Consider the following 13,784-nt stretch of genomic DNA (forward strand, 5'->3'; position numbering starts at 1 on the left):
CGGCCCGCTTCCAACATCTGCTTAGGACTGGGGGGTGGGGGGTAAATAGGTTCTTGTTTTTAATATTAACTCTGTTTCTCAGTCGCTTCGGGGGTTCACGCTCAGGACAGAAAGGCGGGGGTAAACTCCTAAAATTAGGATATTGAATAGGTATTGAGGATGGAGTCTCCGTCGTTTAAGAATTTCAGCCTTACTGGTCATGGCGCAGGCAATTTTAGACTCTGCACTATATGACATTTAAGGGATTTGGGGTCGTCCCCTATTCCTTCTTCCAAAATGTGTTGAGCCGGCCCAGCTTGCGTTGAGGGCCCCTCGGCTCAATCTGCGGTGAGGAAGGGGCTCTGGGGTTTCTCCCCAAAGACAACATCTCCCGCTGCTCACGTGGGGGCTCCGTATGTTACAGGAGCCCAGCCACGAATGCCATAATTTCATATTCATAAAGATTCGAGGCTTTCCCCCTCCCTTTCCCAGAAACACAATGGACCTCTGTGTGCAGCTGAAGTGAAAAATGTTGGGAAAGTCCTGTTGATTTCAAGGAGAGGTTGAAAACCACCTGCTTAATACTCAGATTCCAAAGAATAAATAAATGGTGCAACGCTTCCTATGGGCGGGATCGGGCCCGATTGCTAAAGCGAATTGCCGAATATATGCTCATATATACGTACTGTGCACACACGTATAAAATAAGGAGACACACAAATATAGTTGCTGGAGAAGCGAAGCCAAGGAAACATTTTTTGTGAGGGTGTGCCTCCTGCAAATTTCATATTTGTCCGTCAAGAAATGGGCAACGGCACAATAATCTGGGATTAATGCATGGTTTGGGGAGGGCCTCGCAGGCTTGCTTTTTACCCGCACAAAGCGTCTCTCAAGAGCTGTGCAGGCATATTAAAATGATAGAGATCTATTATTTTTTCCCTTTAAGGAAAGTCTTTTTTCCTTTTCTTTAAGGGAAGTCTTCTAGACCCTGGGCCGGGGACTATGCACGCTTTCAATTCAATGTGTTTGCGTGTCTACAAACAAACAGACACACACTGGGTTGGAAACGTGTATATAATCCCGGTTCCAGGAGCTGAGAGACCTCGCTTTTTGAAATATATCTATCTAGATATCTATATAAGGAAGGGAGTGCAGAACAAAAACAGTCCTCAGATACCACAGTGCAATCGTAAGAATGTTTACTCGGGAGTAAGTCTTACTAAACTCAATCGGACGCAGTCCCTAGTAGGTAAGTGGTGTTGGGGCTGAGGTCACGATCCTGTGCAAACCTACCAGGGAGTAAGTCCCACAGAAGAAACTGAGACGACCTTCGGAGTAAGCGTCCCTAAGGCTGGGCGGGAACTGGCACATTTCCAGAACAGGTTTACTCCCGGAGTAAGCCCTATTGAATATGATAGGGATTTACTCCCAAGTATGTGTATATAAAATTGTAGCCTAACAACTAAATTAGCCTCCCAGGCTAGGGGGATTGTTAATCAGCAGCAAAACCGCTCTGGGAAGACTGATTCGGAACAACGTGGTGCACTAACAGCTTTGGCGACGATCCGGCTTGTCAAAGGAAAGCGTTTGGCGCGTCCCTTTCATCGCAGGTCAAGGCGAGAAAGTTCAGCGTCTGAGAAAGGACCAGCACGCCACTAAATAAAGGACTGGGATGATATTCGCCCTATAGCGAGTATTTTTCATTGCTATTAAAAATACAACCTAATACGGTGCGTCGTTCGATGTTTTAGAATTAACATTTCGATTCACCACTCAGTTATACAGAAATAGTGACATTTAAGAGGATCTGTGTAGCTGTGCTGCTCCTAAACGTTCAGGCCCCATTAGTTTATATGGGTATGATTTCGGCCTGTGTTTAATATTGCCTATTAGAGCTCATTAGGACAGTGAAGGCTGTAATTTTATTGAGAGTTATGTGGGAGTAAGTGCTGTGGAACTCAGTGGGGCTTACTTCTGAGTAGACACGTATAAGCTTGCATGGTCAGGTTACAACCCTGTGCACATTTATCTGGGTCTAAGGCCCATTGAATGCAGCTAAGCTCTTTTCAGAGAAGACATCATCGGAGGGCATTATAAAAGTAACTAACTAGTTATCCAAACGTTATTGAAGGAACACAACCAGGGAAATCCATATATATTGGCTTTGTTGCGTTGGAAACTGAAGACTCAACGATCTGCAGAATGTTAATTTTTATTATTTTTTATTTTGGTTTACAAAAAGATCTGAAAATATACCGGAGGAAGAGGAGACCTGAAATGTGAAGCATATCTCGTTGAAATCATTTTCCTAGGATCAGCCTGACCGACCTCTGGGACTACTCTGAAGTAGGCGGGTTGGTCGTCCCAAATACGCGAGTCTCCGGGCCACACCGCTGCGAAGCGATTTCCTCTGCAGAAAGCAGAGTTTTATGCGCATGACACGTTTTCGTGGAAGTAAGGCAGACAAAGCTCAGTGGGATTTATTTCCAAGTAAGCGAGTGTAGTATCGCCCTTGTTGGGGAAGGATACCAGCGGGACATTGAATAAAGAAGCGGTGGAATATTTTAGATCATTGGTTCCCCCTTGATTCCAGAAACTCATCCCAATGTCCCCTACCCTATTCAGAATAGCGGTTTGCACGAAGTTCAAACACTGAAGTTCAAAATAGTAATAATAAATTGCACGTTTATTCGAAATCCAGTTAAAACTATTAGTTTAATTAATTCAACAAAACTGATGAACTTGATCCAGTGACACCAGCTTTTCAAAGTCTGATAGCGAATTACGCCCCCAGCGCCCTTTGCCTCGTAGCGCCCCCCACTGTCGGCTTTGGGCACCGCTGTTTTAGATGATGATGATAAAAGAAGCAGCAGCAGCAGCAGCAGCAGCTGAGTTTTGTTCCTAAATCCGAATTTACAGACTGCTTCTTTAGGCTGGGATCCCACCAACCTTCCTTGGAAGTGAGTTGCCATTGAGATCAGGGCGAGGGACTGACTCCCACGTCCACGTCGCTTCAGCCCGGCGGTGCCAACGTGGCGATGGGTGGCTTCTTCAGGAGGACTTGGAGGAAAAAGGCCCTCGAGATGCGTTCAAAGGGGAAGCAGGCAGCAGTCTCTCTCCAACGCGGTCTTGGCTTTCCGTGCTCAGCAGGCAAAAATAAAAAGAAAACTCTCTGAAAAGAGGAACCCCATTTATTCAACCCAGCCCAGAGAGCGAGAGAGAAAATGGTGGTTTTAAAAATGTATATCTTTCGAAATGGCTTTGGAGAAGGCTCAAAGAAATCCCGGGCACTTTCTCCTTGAAATGCACTTCGGTCGGAAGCTCTCCGCTCGCTTTCCTTGGCAGGACATTCCCGCCCCTGAAAGTTGGTGGGGTTTTCCTTCCAAAGAAAGCGGCCGCGATCTTAGGAGCGCTTAATTGGAAGAGGCAATCCCTCCGAGTGGGCAGGGGAGCCGTTCTTTTGCATGTCAAACGTGTCTTACTTAGCCTGGATCTACTTGGGCCAACTAAGCGGCCCTTCTCACCAGAAATGGCCTGGTCCGATTTCTTTCCTAGTGTTGAAACTCCCACTTACGATTTGTTTTGTTAGGCACCAGAGGTCTGACCTGACAACTGCCACTAAGTCACAAATACCTTCCTTAGAGGTAAGGGGTTGGGGATGGTGGCGGCACTCCAGCTGCAGACACTCCTGGGGGAAAAGGATTGCCTTGACCCATGGCAGTCTGGATTCAGGCCTAGTTTGGGGTCCGAATCGACGTTGGGTGGCCTGATGGATGACCTCCTTTGGAGGCAGGAGCCTGATCTTGTTGCTCTTTGCTTTTGATACTGCTGACCATGGTATCCTCCTGGACCATCTCAAAGAGTTATGAGTTGTTGGTACTGTTTTAAACGGCAGTCCCACTCCTACTTATGGGGCAGGGTTCAGAAAACAGGGTTTGGGGATTGGGCATCAAGCCCTATTTTGTCCCTAGATCTATAATAAGTCTAGATCTATAATAAGTCATTGGGAGAGGTCATGAAGACATTGGGGCACATTGGGGCAGCTCTGTTTCTGTTACATTTTGGTCAGGAGAAGCAGTGACTCTTCAGAACTTGTGGTTGGTGAGCTGGATGAAGGCCAATAACCTGATATTGAGTCCTGATAAGATGGAGACTCTGTGGGCAGCAGGTTTCCAGGTTCAGGAGTTGGGGTGCTGACTGCTTCTGCACAGGTTTACACTTCCTCTGAAGGGACAGGTATGTAGCACGGGGGGCGGGGGGTGCTCCTTGATCCATCTTTATCAAAGATAAAGGCTCAGGCGAGGAGTACCTGCTACTAGCTTAATGTGGTATGCCAACCATGCCCTTTCCTGTGCATGGATAACTTGGCCACTATGTTTCATGCATTGGGAACTTCACTGTTGGACTACTGTGATGCACTATATGGGGGGCTTCCCTTGAGACTAGTCCAGAAGTTGAAGATGGTGCAGAGTGTTGCTGCTAGGTTGCTGAGTGGCTTACCTGAACAGGTGTGTATTACATCCGTGCCCCGGGAACTGCACTGATTGCTGAATAGCTACTGGGACTTATTGTTGTTGTTTAGTCGTTTAGTCGTGTCCGACTCTTCGTGACCCCATGGACCAGAGCATGCAAGGCACTCCTGTCTTCCACTGCCTCCCGCAGTTTGGTCAAGCTTATGCTGGTAGCTTCGAGAACACTGTCCAACCATCTGGTTCTCTGTCGTCCCCTTCTCCTTGTGCCGTCCATCTTTCCCAACATCAGGGTCTTTTCCAGGGAGTCTTCTCTTCTCACGAGGTGGCCAAAGTATTGGAGCCTCAGCTTCACGATCTGTCCTTCCAGTGAGCACTCAGGGCTGATTAACTTCAGAATGGATAGGTTTGATCTTCTTGCAGACTCTCAAGAGTCTCCTCCAGCAGCATAATTCAAAAGCATCAATTATGGGACTTATTACTAATCAAGAAAGCCTTGCACAATTGGGCACAACCAGGTTGCCTGGAGGACCTCCTGCCCTTCATAGATGTGCATGACCACTGAGATCATCGGGTGAAATGTTACTTGTGGCATTGCGCCCTAAAAAATATCATAAGGGGGTGACAAAACAGGCGCAGGATAAGCCTCCCAGTTTCACGGCGTTCACTCTGTACTAGATTGCATCCATTTGTAGCGCTCACTTACTTCGACGCAGTGAATTTAGAACCGGGTGGGACTCTTCCTTCCGACTAAAAAAGTTCCGGGTGGTTTGTCAAGAGGTTTAGTCGCCCCTCAGCCTGTGAGCTGCTTGAAATTCACGTAGTATCCTAATCCAAGAAAAACGCTGCGATTGATATGAGAGTCGTAGTTCAGCAGCATCTGGGGGCGGGCAAAGGTTCCTCACATCTGTACGTTAGAAGTAGCAACGGGAGTTTCTTCTCGCGAACTCAGAAATCAGTCCCATTTAGCCAGAAGGGCCTTCCTCACTAGCAAATGTCCCCGGGTCTTATAAAATTCAGAGGCACTTCACTATCAAGGCTTGAATTAACGAGCTGGTGCAGAGTCGCTCCAGGAGATATGCTTGCAAACTGAAAAAGGGCTAGGATCCAGAAACACTGGGGTTTCCCTCCTCCCTTTCCTTCCATCGTCATGATGAGTAGATTAAACCTACTCGGCTTAATCGAACTGTGGATGCAACAAGCTGATGGACTAGCCTCTTCTGCTCCCTGGAGGAGCAACTCTTCAGCAATTTCCAGCCGCAAAAACTGACCAGGAAGCCTCGTGGCAATGGACCAGCCTCCAACCAAACAAGGGGAGACTCGGGCGCGGTGGGAACTCTGCTTATGAACAAGAGACATTTGTTCTTAGAGTGCCGAGCGAAAGCGCTGGTTTAGGCAGGAGGCGATTGACGTCCCTTGGTGAAGGCGGAGAAGTTGAACGCAAACAATCAACTGATGCGAATGTGCCAAAGGTGCATGTAGGACGCCCCCCCCCCAGCTTAAAATGGCCTCTAGGCATTGGTTATCTCAAGCACCCTTGCAAAAACACTGTATCAATACTGTATGATAATCCTCATGAACGGGGAGGGGCGAGTCACTCTCTCTAGTATCAGCCCCTCCGCATCTGTAACCCTGTAACACCTGAACCCGAGACTCGCTCTCCTTTCACGGCACCAGCTCTCAGCTCCTCTTCTGTCCATTAGTAGCCTTTAACACGCTGGTTTGTTTGATCCTTGCACTCTGCGCGTCCCTTCGCTGTTTTGGCTCTCCAAACACGCGAGGCGCACGTGCAGCCTCAGCCGCCAGCCAGAGGCGAAGGCGATAGATTGACCGCGTGGCTGCTGCTGGCATTAATAGTGAGCAACCCGCACGAAAAAGAGAAAGGGCGTCTCTATCCACAAGCCAAGGAAGCTGACATGCAGGCATCATCCGGAGTTTAGTAGTCAAACACCGTACAGGAGCCCCAAGTTTGCCTTGCAGGTTCGACTGGCGGTTTAGTACTAGATTGTATGGTTTGTTACATTTGTACATCTGTTCAGGGAAGTTTTTAATACTTGATGTCGTATTGTGTTTTAATTTGCTGGAAGCCGCCCAGTCAGATGGGCGGCATATAAATAACTTGTTGTTGTTGTTGTTGTTGTTTGTTGTTGTTGTTGTTGTTGTTGTTGTTGTTGTTGTTGTTGTTGTTGTTGTTGTTGTTGTTGTTATAACCTTGCGCTGGAGTGAGGTTTTGGCGCCACATCAACCCTTCCAGGAGCAGTTGGGCTGAAAGATGGTGATTGGTCCAAGGCCCCCAAGCGAACTTCGGGCTTCTTTACACCATCCTCAGAAGCAGACCTTCAAATGCATCCTTTATCCGATGAGGGCACCAGCCAATCAGAACGAGGAGGAATTAAAGCACGTGCTTAAAGCTTCCGTGCTGAGATATTTAAAGCAGGAATGAGGAACCTCTGTCCCTCTTGGTGTTGTTGGGCTCCAACTCTCATCAGCCACAGCCAGCCTGGCCAATGGTCAGGGAATGATGGGAGTTGTAGTCCAACAACCTTGGGAGGGCCTCAGGTTACACAGCCCTGCTCTGGACCCGTGGGGAAAACAACACTTTAGGTCCTAGGAATCACTCCTCTGCAGTTTCTAGGCCATGGAATCCAACGAGAGAAACCTGAAGAATCCTTTTGCTTCCTAGGCCAGCAGTTCTCGATCGCGCCTTTGACTGGATCCGCACAGACTTCCATATCCGGCCCAAAGCGGTTGTGTTTGGATTCTTGGCTCGTTCAAAAGGCACATGCGAAGTCACTCCGAAGTAACTGAATGCCAAAAGTTCCAGGCGAGTCCCCGGTGCGCGCTTGGCTGATGGGCTCCACCTTTCCACTCCCCGCTGGCTGCGATCCTTGTAAACAGCGATTCCCCAGGGGCCCCAGAGGAAGGAGGGCCCTCGCCTCTCCTCGCCCTTTGCGCTCGACTGGGACTCCGCTTTTTCAGCAGATGTAAGGAGGGCGAGCCATTAAAGCGGGCTGTTATTTTCCCTCCTTCTTGATGGAGGTGCACCGGGAAGGTCGCGGCTGCGGCGGAGGATGGGATTCCGGCTCCAGATCTCCGCCGAGTTGTGATGGAGGCCACCTGGCCGAAACCAGAGCGCCTTAATGGGTTTAGCCTTTGCTAATTGGTGTCTTAGAAGCGGAGGGGAGCCGAGGAAGCGCTTTCCTGAGCTTGTTTAGACATCTGCAGACTACAGAGCCCGATCCACCAACTAGTCGTTTATGCTGCTGGGGGGAGGCTTAGGGTTGGAATGAGGATGAGGGGGAGGTACAAAAATAGGGTGACCCCAAATCATTAGGCATCCCTACAAGAAGGCCCTCTGAAGCCTTTGAGGGCCTTTTTGATTTGAGAATAATGCTTCTCCCAATATGAAAATAGGTTTCTTGCTTCAGAAATGTTGTCTTCATCAAAATGAAAATCTAATTGATCAATTGGTCAGCCAAACCTATATAATGAATCAATTAAAATTTATTTAGCTGGGTTGCAAGCCCTTCTAAGAATCTAGTTCCTATTTCTTTTGTTGTTTAATCTTGACTATATATATGACCAAGTCTTTAGAGCAGCAGTTACTGTAGAAAATACTTGTTATTTATGTGACGACAGCTGCATGGCCGTTGTTAGCTCAGAGATGGAAAGAAGATGAAGTCCCTACCAGAGAAGAATGGCAAATGAAGCTGTTGGACTATGGCGAAATGGCAAAACTGACTGGAACGCTCAGGAACCAGGAAGACCAAAAGGAGTGGGGGAAAATTACAAGTTACCTTAAAGACCACTGTAAGCAGCTGAAAACATTAGCAGGCTTGCAATAATACTTGTAATGTAACAAGAACTATAAATACAATGGAGTTATAAAAAACTTGGTTTGTTTTAAAAAAGATGCAGTAGAAAAGGTTCAATCACAGAACCCATCAAGGGGAATGTGGGAAGTCCGGAGATTCAGGAGACGCTTCTAACTTCAGATGTGTGGTGGTATGATTGTAAACTTAAATATGTAAAACCAAATAAAAATTATTACATGTAGAGCAGCAGTTATTGTCCTGTGGTACTCCAGACATTCCCTACAGTTCCCATTATCCCTGACCATTGGCCATGCTGGCCAATCCCTGATGGGAGCTGGAGTCCAATAACATCCAGAAGGTCACAGGATAGCCATCTCTGCTTTACAGAGAGGTAAATGCATAGAATCATAGAATTGTGGAGACCGTGAAAAGGACCCTGAGGATCACCTAGTCCAACCCTCTGCATATGCAGCTGTTCCATATGGGAATCAAACCTGGGACCTTGGTGTTATCAGCACCATGCTCTAACCCAGTGGTTCTCAACCTGTGGGTCCCCAGATGTTGTTGGACTACAACTCCCATCATCCCTGAGCTCTGACCTTGCTAGCTAGGGGTGATGGGAGTTGTAGTTCAACAACATCTGGGGACCCACAGGTTGAGAAAGGCTGCGAGTCTAACCCATGGGTAAGCAAACTAAGGCCCAGGGGCCAGATCCGGCCCAATCGCCTACTAAATTCGGCCTGTGGATGGTGCACATCTCTGGGTTATTTGGGGGGGCATAGGAATTCATTCATCCCCCCAAAAAAATATAGTCTGGCCCCCCACAAGGTCTGAGGGACAGTGGACCGGCCCCCTGCTGAAAAAGTTTGCTGACCCCTGCTAACCAACTGAACAACCCAGTTGTGAAGTGGTATGGCATGTGTGTGGAATACAAAATATGTTGGGTTCAGTCACAGACCTTTTCAAGTAGAGAATAAGACAGCTTCCTATATTCCCCATAGTGAAATTTAATATAGCACCATAATCTATTGGGGTGGATGGGGGAGGGTCTTCATAATTTAACCAGAACAGTCCACTGCATCCTAAGTATCCATTGTGGCTGCTGTCCTGCTGCTTCTGTACACAATACTTTGCATGTGTGCTTAAGACTCCGTTAAAAAGTTGGCAGTGCAAACTGCTTTGTGCTACCAGAGCAAGGCACACTCCCACCAACCATCATGGTTGCTCCAGCAAAGAAACAACCAGGAGCTCACTTTAGAGGATGTCAGCTGTGAGGCAAATGGGTGTGGTTTGTGAGCCTTGCAGGCCAAACTTGGATCCCTGCTAGGTCAAATTTGACCTGTGGGCTGGAGATTCCCCACCCCTCTCCTTGAGGTAAGGGCCACTGAATGCAATTGGTCTCATTCCCAGGTTAATGTGTATGAGACTGCAGCCCTGGGCTGCTTAAATCCAAGGGAAAACAATGGGATGCAAGCACTCTAAAGGTAAAGGGGGTCCATTAGAGATCCAGTCGTGGCCGACTCTGGGGTTGCGGCGCTCATCTCGCTTTATTGGCCGAGGGAGCCGGCGTACAGCTTCCAGGTCATGTGGCCAGCATGACTAAGCTGCTTCTGGCGAACCAGAGCAGCGGATGGAAATGCCATTTACCTTCCCACTGGAGTGGTACCTATTTATCTACTTGCACTTTGACGTGCTTTCAAACTGCTAGATTGGCAGGAGCAGGGACTGAGCAACGGGAGCTCACCCCGTTGCGGGGATTTGAACCGCCAACTTTCTGATCGGCAAGTCCTAGGCTCTGTGGTTTAACCCACAGCGCCACCCGTGTCCCAGGGGCAAGCACTCTAATTGCATGCAAAATCACAGTTCCTGTCTGCCCATCGCCAAAGTGTTGTAAAATGTTTTTGTTAAGTGGAACGCCCTCAAGAAAGTCTCTGTCTGTCTGTTTGTATCTCTCTCTCTCTCTCTCTCTCTCTCTCTCTCTCACACACACACACACACACAGAGAGAGAGAGAGAGAGAGAGGGAGGGAGCGAGGGAGGAGGAGGAGAGAAAGCTGCATAGGGAACAATAAAACCCAAGTTCCCCTTGTTTATTTATGGTGATGAGAAATCCATTGACCCATGAGTCTTTGTTTTCAGGTCCGGGTAGATAACTTGGAGGTTGGGGAATTGAGCAAGTTATCAGGCTTCAATGGTATCAGAAAGCAGCTTCTCCTGTAAGAGCAATTAATGCAACCTCTTCCAGATGGTCAAAGTAGCTCATATGCTTGTGTCATGGGAAATGGACCAACCCCTGAGTTTATTAAAAATATTGGGAAAAGAAACTGGATTGTTCCTGCTTGCTGGTGACTTATAGGACCCTCCCCTTCGCTGCCACAGTTTTTAGCTCTGCAAGGGATGAGAAAGAAAAGTTTGCGAAAGAAGGCTGCTGTCAGGGCTGGCTCCGGGTCCCAGCTCACCAAGGACCAACGCTAGCCGATAGTACAGTATCAAAGTCTTTATTGAAGAATAGTCTCCATTTACAAGTCTCAGCGTCCCAGCCCTACGTCTGGACTTTAGACCGGCGAAGCTCTGTCTGGATCTCCGCCCCCTGTGCACCAGTTCAAGACTCTAATCTTACTCCACCTCTTCCTTCTCTCTCTCTTCCTCTGGGTCTTACTACCCCCCGGGGTCTCATTCCTCCTGGACTCTTCCGACGCGGAGCTAGACCCCTCTGACTCCTCCCCCTCTCTTCGGCGGGCTTTAGGACCTGGCTCCTTACCCGGGCTGCCCACCTTGCCGCCCTCCTGTACATTTGAACTTGGCGCGCGCGCGCGTTTTACTTTCCGGATGACCGTTTCCTCGCTCCCTGACGAGGGTGTGACCACTCCTGCCTCACGTTCTCCCTCTGCCTGCGCGCTCCCTGATCCCGATGCCTTAGACTCCTCCCCCCTACTGCACTCTGGGGGGGACGCTGGTCCGGATTTCCAGCTGCTACTCTCTGAGTCCCCTTCTTCCCGAGGTGTCCCCCTGGGCACTCCCCTTGCCCTGACCATGGGGGCCCCTTTCTGTGAATCCTCCGAGTCACTGGAGAGACTCAGAGATCTTGGACTACTGTCGCCGCTGACATTTCCTTCCGACTCCTCCCCCTCGCTCTCTGTTTCTTCCCTCTCCAGTGACTCTGCTCCTGAACCCCTGACATCCATCCCCCCCTCGAAGCCCCCCCTTCCCCCCTCCCCTTCCTCCGGCGGGGGTGCTGGGTGCTCCGTCGTTGTGGGGGTGAATGGTGGATACAGTTCGTCCCCCGTGGCGTGCATCCAGTTAGAGAAATCCGGCTCGTCCTCCATGTCTTCGCCGACCTCGTTCTCCTCTGCTTCCATCTCCGTGCCGCCATGCTCGAACCCAACGTCCTCCCCCATCACGTCCATGTCCCTCTCACCCTCGTTCCCCTCTGGGTCCGTTGCCTGCCAAGGGCCCCTCAGCCACCTCTCCTCTCCTCGATTGTCCCACCAAAACGAGCGGTCTGAGGCAAACCCCGAGGGCGAGCCCTCCGGTGAACGTGTGTCTAATGGTGGTTCTTCGTCCGAGGTGAATCCCTGGAACGTGCTGGTAGAAAGCGTGGGTGTGAAAAGCCAGTCGTCGAAATACTCGGCTGGCATGGGCCTGTGTGGGAACAAGGCATGAAACTCCTCTTTGAGGAGAGGCTCGTCCAGGGCATAGTCCGGCACCCAACTGTTGGCGCTGGCCGGGGTACCTTCCCTTGCGAGAAAATATTCTACTCCCTCTTCCCCCCATCTCGAGTCCAAAATCTCTGTGACCTGGTTGATGGGTTCCCTTCTTGGCGACTCCCTCCTTGGGGGGATCTCCTTATACTGGTCTGGTGCCGTGCCCTGCGCCTGAAATCGGTGAGGTGCTTTGTAGGGCGTGAGCACCGACCTATGGAATACTGGGTGCATTCTGGATCCTTCCGGAAGTGTCAACCGGAAGGCCACCGGGTTGATCTGTGCCTCAACTAGGTAAGGTCCTAGCTGCTTATGTCCGAGTTTCTTCTTAGCTAAGGATCTGGTCGGCACTGCGTGGGCCGCTAACCACACCCAGTCTCCCACCTGTATGTCTTCACCAACCCTCCTGTGCTTGTCAGCCTGCAGTTTGTATGCGTGCTTTGCCAGCTCTAACTGCCTCCTAAGCTGCTCGTGGACTTCCTGCAATTCCGCCGCCAAGACTTCCGCTGCCTGTGGCTCCCCCTCCCCCAGTCTCTCTAATCCCGGGAAGGTTCTGGGATGCCTCCCGTTGTTGGCGAAGAACGGCGTCACCCCTGTGGACACGTGCTTCGTGTTGTTGTAAGCGAACTCAGCGAGCGGCAGGTAGTCCACCCATGTCGTCGGCTGTTGATTTGCGTAGCATCTCAGGTACTGCTGCATGACGGCGTTGACGCGTTCCGCTTGTCCATTGGTCTGCGGGTGTCTCGCCGACGCTAGGTTGATCTTGACGTTCAGGAAACCCATCAGCTTCTGCCAGAAGCTCGAAATGAACTGGCGCCCTCTGTCGGACAAGATAGACCGTGGCAGTCCATGCACTCTGAAGACGTGGTCTATGAACAGTTTGGCGGTCTGTTCTGCCGTGGCGACCTTCGCGCACGGAATGAAGTGGGCCATTTTAGTGAACATGTCCACCACCACTAGCACTGCCGTTTTACCCCTTGAGCTGGGTAAATCCGTGACAAAGTCCAGGGCCACCCTCTCCCACGGTTCGCTCGGAGTCTGCAGCGGTTCGAGCAGTCCCGCCGGAGGTTTGTGGACTGACTTGGCCCTTTGGCAGGTGTCGCACCTCGAGACGTACTCCGCGACTTCCCCCCGCATCTTGGGCCACCAAAAATCTCTGGCAACGAGTTCTGCCGTCTTCTCCTTGCCAAAGTGCCCGGCGGTGGGTGCGTCGTGTAACTGCTGCAGTACTTTCGCCCGGAGGTCGTCTCCCGGTACGTAGAGGGCCCCTCTGCGGATGAGCAATCCGTCTCGTACTTGGAACTCGTCGTCCTTCACCGTGCCCTTGTGCACCTCCTCCATCTTGGCTTGTGCAAAGGGGTCCCTCTGCAGTGCTCGACGGACCGCCTCCAAGTCCACGGTTGCTGCAGCGCACGCCCACGCTTTCGGAGCGAAAATGTGCTTGGCCGCTGCTGGTGCCGCCTCTTCGAGGTATTGCGGCTTCCTGGACAGTGCATCCGCCATGATGTTGTTGTCGCCTGGGATGTATTCTATCCTGAAGTCGAAATCCGCGAAAAATTCCGCCCATCTGATGTGCCGCTGGTTTAGGAACCTTGCCGTGCGCCAGTACTCCAGGTTCTTATGATCCGTGCGGACCTGCACGGTGTGCTTGGCCCCGACGAGGAAGTGTCGCCACGCCTTGAATGCTGCATGAATGGCCAGCAACTCCCTGTCCCAGATGGTGTAGTTTTGCTCCGACTTGCTGAGCTTCCTAGAGTAGAAGGCACACGGTCTCCAGTCCCCATGCGGGTCCTCCTGCAACAGTACGGCGCCCACGGCTCT

The sequence above is a fragment of the Podarcis tiliguerta genome, assembly GCF_965153285.1.
Source record: "Podarcis tiliguerta genome assembly, chromosome: 3".
In the NCBI taxonomy this organism is placed as follows: Eukaryota; Metazoa; Chordata; class Lepidosauria; order Squamata; family Lacertidae; genus Podarcis; species Podarcis tiliguerta.